General features: G+C 42.3%; 1 long non-coding RNA gene across 1 annotated transcript; it reads right to left on the reverse strand.

Annotated features, from left to right (window-relative positions):
- Positions 1–1,064: 1,064 nt before the first annotated feature.
- Positions 1,065–7,951, reverse strand: LOC138150312 (uncharacterized). The gene is made up of 2 exons (XR_011165543.1): positions 7,616–7,951; positions 1,065–1,345 (listed from the first exon to the last, which is right to left on the reverse strand). It is a non-coding gene; the product is annotated as an uncharacterized lncRNA (long non-coding RNA).
- Between the last annotated feature and the right edge of the window lie 1,367 nt (positions 7,952–9,318).

Genomic DNA, 9,318 nt, shown 5'->3' on the forward strand with positions numbered 1-9,318 from the left:
TCCACTGATCTGAAGAAGTGTCATCCGAAAAATTAAATTAAAATTACATTTTTATTATTCAAAATTCGCAAAACTAAATAAATATAAGAGAAATATAAATAGTAAGCTTTCAAATGATGTTTTTTTAATAAATCTGTAGCATTACACTTTTGATATTATTAAAGCTTCAAACTAAGACTTTTGGGACACTATACATACACACACATACATACATAGGTTATTTTTATTGTTATTATTTTAAAGTAAGATTCCCATGCTCTGTGATTGATCAGTTTTGTGTTTCTGAGGATCCTTTCTATTATCTTTTCCCCCTTAGCCCATGGGTATAGCAGAAGGGCAGTTAGCTGGTACAGTGGATAGAGCACCAACCTTGAAGTCAGGAAAACTTGAGTTCAAATATGGCCTCAGAAATTTACTAGTTGTATGACCCTGGGCAAGTCACTTAACCCTGTTTGCTTCAGTTTCCTCATCTGTAAAATGAGCTGGAAAAGGAAAGAGTAAACTACTCCAGTATCTTTGACTAAGAAAACACCAAATAGGGTCATGGAGAGTTCATGTTCAAGCCCAAGCTCTGACATTGGCTATGTGAGAGATTTCCTTCTCTGAACCTAAATAATCCTAAAACAGGGATGATGATAATAATTCCTATTTATACTCCCTAATTCATAGGGTTGTTGGGCCAAGACAGCTTTGAAAACCTTCAACCATAAAGAAATTATGAGCGATGAGCAGGAGGGAAGCCCTTTTGAAAAAGCCAACCTCTGTCTTAGGCCCTCCAAGGAGAAGAAAGGAGGCATCATCCGAGTTGAGGCCAGAACAGGTATGAAGGCAGCAGGTGAGAGCTCCAGCTGGCATCCCTTCCTCACCCCACCCCTTCCACTGCCGCCCCTACTCCCACCCCAAGCTTTGGACTCCTGGTGAGTAAAGAATCCAGTAGATTAGAAGCACAGAATCTTAGGGCTCAGATGACATCTAGTCCAACCAGGGGTGTGCTGGAGCCAGCTCATACCAGCTGTCAAGGGATAATTATTAAATTCTGAGTGGACACATTTACACTTTGGAAATCAACTACAAATCGGGGCTTGATTTATTGTTTTTCTGTTGTCTAGACTTAAAGTGATTGAGGAAATGTTAGTAATGAGGATTAAATTTTAAAGTGTGTCATGAATAGTTCTTTTTTTTCCAGAGAAGTTGTTAAGCGGCACACCCTAGGTCCAACCCATACTTGGACAGGGCACCTCTACAACAGCCTTGACAAGTGGTCAGCTGGTCTCCTCTTGAGATCCTCCAGAGACAGAGGGAGCCAATTCTGCTGTGGGGTGGTTCTGACTGTTAGGCTGTATTTCTGAAGAGAAAAAAGAAGAAAATTTCTGTGGTTAGGAGACACACTGTTTGTTGCATCTTCACTTCTTTCTTCTCTGGGTCTTATCTTCCTCATTTATAAAGTGAGAGGGTTGGATCAGACGATCTCTAAGAACCCTTTCAACTCTAAATCTTTGATCCTTTGATTCTATGATGAGGCACTGAACCATTCACAGCTTCCCAGCCTTCCCAACCTTGACATGTATCTGCTCACAAAGAGGGCGCCATTCTCAGTGGCCGCCCATTTCTTTGTCCATCTAACACTCCTCTGGCCTACTCATTGTGACTCCCCTTCCAGTTCTAGCATCTGGCAAGACCGAGAAGATCCTCTCTGCCCACACCCTACCTGCTTACTAAACAACTGAACACAAATGGAGCACAGACTACCTGCTCCTGGTTCTCCTACAAGAAAGAAAGGATCACGTCCAGTCAGCAGAGGTCAGGAGAGAAGAGCGGAGCAGGAGAAAGAGCCTTTGCTTCTGAGAACTTCATCCTGAGCTCCTGGCTCCCTTGTCTCAGAGATGCCTATGACATTCCTTCTCCAGGCACCAACCAGCCCAGCCTAGCTCAGCTCCCTCCAGCCTCTCTTCTTGCTCCCAAGTGCCAGGCACCCAAGGCCAAGTAGGCAGCTCCCAAACACCGGAGGCAGAAATGGTCTTTTCTCCAAGTCCTATTAATTCTTCCTTCTAAATATCTCTTAAATGTGTTCTCTGCTCTATATTTCTGCTCCCATTACTTGAGTCCAAACCTTTATGACCTCTAGCCTCAATTAGAGTAATAGATCTTTAAAAAAATAATATTTGGGGCAGCTAGGTGGCACAGTGAATAGAGCACTGGCCCTGAAATCAGGAGGAGCTGAGTTCAAATTTGACCTCAGACACTTAACACACTTACTAGCTATGTGACCTTGGGTAAGCCACTTAACCCCAATTGCCTTGCCTTCCCCTCTCCAAAAATTTTTTTTATTTTTTTCCTCCCAATTACATATAAAAACAATTTTAAACCTTTGGGGGCTTTTAAATTTTAGTTCTAAATTCTATCTTTCCCTCCCCCCCCCTTCCTGAGAGGGTAAGCAATCAGATATAGGTTATACATATACAATCATGTAAAATATATTTATTATAGATTTAAAAAAATAAAACAAAAAAACCCACATTTTTTTTTTCTTCCCACATCCCCTCTCACCCTGAGGGAGAAAGAAAAATACTATACCTGTTACAAACATATAGAGTCAAGCTATGTATATATGTATGTATATATGTCGATCTGTACTCAGAGTCCAATGTCTCTCTATCAGATGGTGGGCAGCCTATTTTATCATGAGTTCCCTGGAACTGTGGATGGTCATGGCATTGATCAGAATTCCTAAGTCTTTCAAAGTTGTTTGTATCTACAATATTATTGTCACTGTATAAACTCTTCTAGTTCTGTTTGCCTAACTGCATCATTTCACATGTCTTCCTAGGCATCTTGGAAATCATCCCTGTCATCACTTTTTACATGACAATGGTATTACATCACATTTATATACTATAACTCATTTGCTCATTCCCCAATCAGTGGTTTCCAATTCTTTGCCATTATAAAAGGAACTGCTATAAATATTTTTGTACATCTTTAATTAAAATTTGTTTTGCTTAGGATTATTCTTCCCCTTTAGCTACTCTTTCTCTCTAATCTACCCTTTCCTTCTCTTTCTTGCCTTTCCACCTAGTGAGTGACATCTATTTCTATACCCAACTCTCTCTTTTAAAAAAAAATTATTTTATTTATTTTTATTATTTTAAATATTTTAAATTAATTTTAAAATTAATTTAAATTTAAATTAAATTTTAAATAATATTTTTTATTTCCCTCTCTTTTGTACAGTTTAGATGAGATTGAGATTCTAGTATCAACTGCTCACCCCTTCCTTCTTTTTTGTACAGACTTCTACTTGTGCATTCTGGTTATATGAGATAATTTTCTCTAACTTTCCTCTCTCTTTCTTCTCCTAATGTGTTCCTCTTTCTCCCCCTTTCTGTTCTTTTTTTTTTTTTAAGGGTCATCAGGATATAACAGAAACACTCTCAGGCCTTGTCTAACTAAACTCCCTCTATGAATCCTGATGATGACAGGGCTTAAAGGATCACATGTATCATCTCCCCCATATTAGAATATAACAGTTTATCTTTAGACCCTTATGATCGTTCATGTTTACCTTTTTGTTTCTTTTGGCTCCTGTGTTTGCATATCAAAGTTTGTAAAGCTCTGGTCTTTTCATCAGGAATTCTTGCAAGTCCCCTATTTCATTAAAGCTCATTTCTTCCCTTCCCCCATTATATTATATCCAGTTTCCTGGGTGCTTACCCTTATTCTTTTTTTTTTTTTAAGTAATTGGGATTAAGTAACTTGCTCAAGGTTACATGGCCAGGTGTTTCTGGGTGGGTGCTAAGTGTCTGGGCCTGGATTTGATCCCCAGGTCATCCCAACACTGGAGCCGTTGCTCTTATTCGTTGTGCTACCTGGCCGCCCCACTTACCCTTATTCTTGACTGTAGGACTATATTTTTTTGCTTCCTGGGATATCATATTCCAAGCATTCTTCTCATTTATGTTAGGAGCTACATAAATCTTATGTAATCCTGACTGTAGCTCCTTGGTAGTTGGATTATTTCTGACTATTTAAAGTATTTTTATTTTGATTTAGAAGCTCTGGATTTTGGCTATAATATTCCTGGGAGTTTTCATTTTGGGATTTCTTTCAGGGGGTAACTGGTCTATTCATCCCATATCCACTTTGCTCTCTGGTTCTAAGAGGTCTGAGCCATTTCATGATTTCTTGAAATACGATGTTGAGGCTCTTTTTTGGTCATGGATTTCAGGTATTCTAGTGATTCTTATTTCCCCTCAATCTGTTTTTCAGATCAGTTGTTTCTTCAATGAGATAACTTACAAATGCTTCTATTTCTTAGTCTTTTGACTTTATTTTAATTGTTTTAGTATTTTTCGTTGTTTTATGGAGTCACTAACTTCTATTTGGTCCATTCTAGTTTTCAGAATTTGTTGGTTGGATAAGGTTTGGTACCTCTCGTACCAAGCTGTTAATTCCCCTTCCATTTATTTCTTCTATAGATCTCATTTCTTTTTTTTTTTTTTTTTTGCTTTTTGGAGGGCAGTTGGGATTAAGTGACTGGCCCAAGGTCATATGGCTAGTTTTTGTGATAAGTGTCAGAGGTCCTCCTGACTCCAGGGTCAGTGCTTTATTCACTGCGCCACCTAGCCACCCCTGTAGATTTCATTTCCAACTTTTTCCTCTAGTGCTCTCATTTTGTTTGTAACATTTTTGATGTTATCTAATGTAATTCTAGGTGAATTTTTGCCCAATCTCTGTTTTTCTTTGAGTGCTTGCTTGTAGTTTTTTGGGAAGTCATTCTCTTCTTGGTTTGTGTCTTGAGTGTCTATATCACCAAAATGACTCTTTATGATGGAATTCTTTTTTGTTTATTTGTTTGCTTATATTTTTTCAGTCTACTTTCTAACTTCAGATTTTATGTCATGTTGAGGCTCTGTGCATTTCTGAAGGGAATGTTTGGATCAGTCATGATACTAGTTTTTTGATTTTGCTTTTAGTTATTCAAAGATCTCAGGGACCACTCAAACTGGGGATCTGCAAGCTTTTAGGGTTCCCAAAGTGTTCTGATCTAGGGCAAAATCTAATTGCTGCCCCTTTCTCTTAAGTCTACAAGTCTCTTGACATGAGTTTGAGTCTGAACAAGAGGCCTATGGACTTGCCTAGTTGGAGTTCCAGTAGACTGATGTCACACTCAGCCACTGTTATCTAGTTAGGACCTCTGCTGGCTCAGAATGACAAAACTGCAGGATCCCTTTTGGCCTGATATGTCTGTTTTGCTTATTTCATTGCAGCATTCAGACTGGGCTATGGACTGGAACTATGACCCCACTCTACTACTGTCTGATCCTGTGGGATGAGAACCACAGAGGTACTACTTGCTTCTGAGCTTGTTCCTTGCTCAGTACATAGCCCAGGGCTTGAAACCACTCCTTACCTTGCAATGCAGATTCCCTCTTCCCTCTGTCCTGCATCAGTGACCCTGGATTAGGTGGTAAACAACAAAGCTGCCATTTGGCACCTACTCCTTCAGCCTACACAAGTTTAGGCCTCTCTATTCTGGATTTAGGGGAAGATGGAAGGAGGAGGTTGCCAGGGGAAGGTTGCCAGGGTAGGTCAGATGGCAAGAAGCTATGCAGGGTGGAAAGTGAATCATGGCTGGGGTCAGTTGGATGTAACAGACCACATGACATACAGTAAGGACAGTGTGGGCCTTAGGGCAGGAATTCCAGAGCTGAAAGAGTTAAGTCTCCAAGTCATGGTCTCTGCTTTGGAAAATAGGTACATAGGTGAAGTCTTATCTAACCATCCCTCTAGGATGAAATAAAGAACCCTGTCTGTTGGATGATGTAGTGGGAGTCTCCAGATTTGGGGACTCTGTTACTGTCTATCTGACCCCAGACACAATTTCTTCATCTATAAAAAGGGGTGTTTGAATTAAGTTGCTTCTAAGCTCCCTCCCAGCTCCAAATTTGATGATTTGCTTTTATTTTTTTCTGAATTGCTGTGCCGGCCATGGTCACCCCTCTGATCATGCTTCTGAATCTCAGCCCTCCAGGGGTCTATATAGAGAAGATTGAGGAGAGAGATTGAACATGGGTAGGGGAAGAGTTGTCTTGTCTCCCCACTGAAGTAAAGAAGTGTTGGAAGGTGATCTCCCTCCTCCCCATCCCTATCCAATGAGATTAAAGCCAAAGCTAGCAATCTGGTTCTTTAAGAGTCGAGTGAGCCTAGCTTTAGGGGAGAGGGTCAAGGAGAGAGTAACTAGAAGTGAGAGAGGGGGAAGGGAAAAAGCATTTTTTTTTTCACAAATACTATCTCATTTGATCCTCACAATAGTCCTGTAATGTAGGTGCTATTATATTTACCCATTCATAACTGGGTAAATTGAGTCAGGTTAAATGTTTTGCCCAGGTCACACAGACAACTAGCTGTCCCAGGCCCTATTTGAACTCAGATTTTACTGATTCCGGCAACAATTTTGGCATATACACTCACATATACAACCAAGTCAACAAGGCTTTATTAAAGTGCTATGTGTGGCTGGCTCTATGCCCGTCCTCAAGGAGCTCATGTTCTAATGGGGAAGACAATATGTAAAATAACTAGGTATATACAAGATATATACAGGGTAAGAAGGGCAGGTAAGTGGCACAGTGGATAGAAATGCTAGGCCTAGAGTGAGGAAAACTCATCTTCTTGAGTTCAAATCTGACCTCAGATACTGACTAGCTGTGTGACCCTGGGCAAGTCATTTAATTTTGTTTGCTTCAGCTTCCTCATCTGTCAAATGAGCTGGAGAAGGCAATGGCAAACCCCTCCAGTATCTTTGTCAAGAAAACCCCAAATGAGGTTCCACAGAGAGTTAGACATGACTGAACAACAACTACTGGAAATACAGGGTAGATCTGAAAGAGCCACAGAACCACACTCCCAGTCAGACATATACACACAGAGAAGTGTCTGCTCATCCCCGTCTCCTGCCTTCACGGAGGACCAACCTAAATTCCAGTCCTCAGAGGCAGAGAGCTTCTGGCAAACCTCGATCTGGCACTGTTCCAGAATTCTTTAATTACCCCGACTCCCTACCTCTAGCCCCTGGCTCAGCTAGAACGAACTCGGTGTGCCCCACGTTTCCTGCTCCACCCTGGGGATGGGGGAGATGAGATTGTTCCATTCCTTGGAAATATGCCCCCAGCACCTAGCATATAATATGGACGACTATCTTAAGGAAAGACTGACCAATCGATCGATGATGGAGTGTCCTTGCTTGGGGGTACTATCCAGTCTCATCCTGCCATCCCAGGAAGCTTTTTTTTTTTTTTTTTTGCAAAGGAGAGCCACAGGGGAAGAGAGGGTATCACTGCTCCCACCCGCAGAGGTGGCCACTGCCCTTTTCCCCACTAGCCCAGTGCCAAACAGCCGCGTTTACAAAACCACAGGCTCTGATAAGAGTACAATCGGAACCTGTTTTGTTAATAGACCTGTAAGGGGGAAGGGGTGGGGAGGAAGCCGGAGGGTGTGAGGGTTGGGGAATGGGGAGGGGTCTGGCCGCACAAGGGCCCCCTGAGTCAGGAGGCTATCAACACCAACACCCCCCTCTTACTCCTTGCCTCATTAGTCCAGTTTGAAATTTACCCACCTTATCAAGGGAGAGAGCTTTCTTGAGCCAAAAGTGATTATACCTTTGTTCCTAGCCTTCACCTGCCAGCCTGCCCTCCAGGGCTCAGATTCTGGCCTGAGGAAAGGCTTTGTAGTTGGAAGGGAACACGTGGCGGGAAGCAGGGAGGGAGGAAGGGGGGGAGGGGATCAGGGAAAGAAGGTTCAAGACTGTCAGATCCTTAAGAAGGAGGCCTCGTTCCCTTTAGAATCACAGGATTTCTAGATGGAAAGGACTTTATAGATAATCTAGCTTCATCCCTTCATTTCACAGATGAGGGAACTGAGGTCCAGAGTGGGGAACTCTGTGAGCACTAACTAGGACAAGGGAAGCAAGACTTTGGTCCAGTGTGTTGAAATTTAGAGGGTACCAACAGCATTACTCATGCTTCCTCCCCCCAGGATGCCTGGACCCCAGGAGAGCTCTGACCCTTCTGACTACTTGACCCTGCCTTCCCTCTCCCCCAACTGTCTTCTTCCCTTGATCCAGATTTAAAAATCCCTATTGACACCCCCAGGTTTGACCAAGGTCACACAGTCAGTTAGTGGTAGTATTAGATTCCATGTTCTAGACACTCTTGGGTTGTGTGTTTGTGTGTGTATGTGGGGCGTTGTACTTACTGTTGTCCAGTTTCAAATAACTTTTTGTAGCCCCTTTTGGGGTTTTCTCGGCAAAGATACTGGAGTGGTTTGCCATTTCCTTTTCCAGTTCATTTTACAGATGAGGAACTGAGGCAAATAGGGTTAAGTGACTTGTCCAGGGTCATACAATCTGAGGCCACTGGATTTGAGCTCATGAAGATAAGTCTTGATTCCAAGTTCAGCACTCTCTCCACTATGTCTAGTTACTTAGAGGGTCCCTTAATCATAGTCTAGGTTACAAAAATTGAATTTGTCCTTGGGCACTGAGACAGGCATAAATATAGACACTCTTCATGATCAGACATCCTGCCCCTAGCCAGCATTTTCACTTGAGAGCTCTGTTTTGTCTTTGCCTTCTCCAGGTCTTTTAATCTCTTTAAGACTTCAGCCTTGACCTTCCACCTGCTCCTCTGCTCCCTTTGATGAAAGTGGCCCAAGAGAAAGAACCGTGGTGGTGCTGGAACCCATGAACAGGAAACCAGACCATTGTGTGGTGGTCTGTGGGGGATGCCAGGGAGACTGCTGGGTCACAGGGATAGATACTTAGGTGGATGCTTTTGCCATTACATAGTTCAATACTTCTGTTTTTTACTGAAAGAAACTGAGCTCCAGAGAAGGGTATTTTGACCTAAGGTCAATAGTAGAGCCAATCCTAGCATCTGGTTCTTCTGGTCCCTAATTTGGTGCTGTTGCCTCTCCATGAGACTGTAATTCTACATTTCCTTTAGGTCACCTTGATACCTAAAGAGCTTGACACCAAGCCCATACTGGGGAAAACCAGTAGATGAGGAGTAGACAATTAGGGACCAAATAGAGGGTGCTTCTGTAGACAAGTAAAGCTTACCAGAAGGGTGTAGGCATAGTCCTGGCACTGCCCCAAGTTCCTTTACTGGCTCTTTACCAAGCTGCCAGACAGATTTTGTATAGACTTTCCTGGCCAAGTCAGGACAGAGTGGGGAGGGAAGAAGATAGCCAGAGACAAGTATAAGTTAGTGAAATTTCTCTTTAATCCTGGGCTTGCTCAGTGGCAAGATGAGAGCAAGA

The sequence above is a fragment of the Petaurus breviceps genome, unplaced genomic scaffold (genome assembly GCF_028583685.1).
Source record: "Petaurus breviceps papuanus isolate PSGF00001 unplaced genomic scaffold, PetGlider_PUasm1.0 90865, whole genome shotgun sequence".
In the NCBI taxonomy this organism is placed as follows: Eukaryota; Metazoa; Chordata; class Mammalia; order Diprotodontia; family Petauridae; genus Petaurus; species Petaurus breviceps.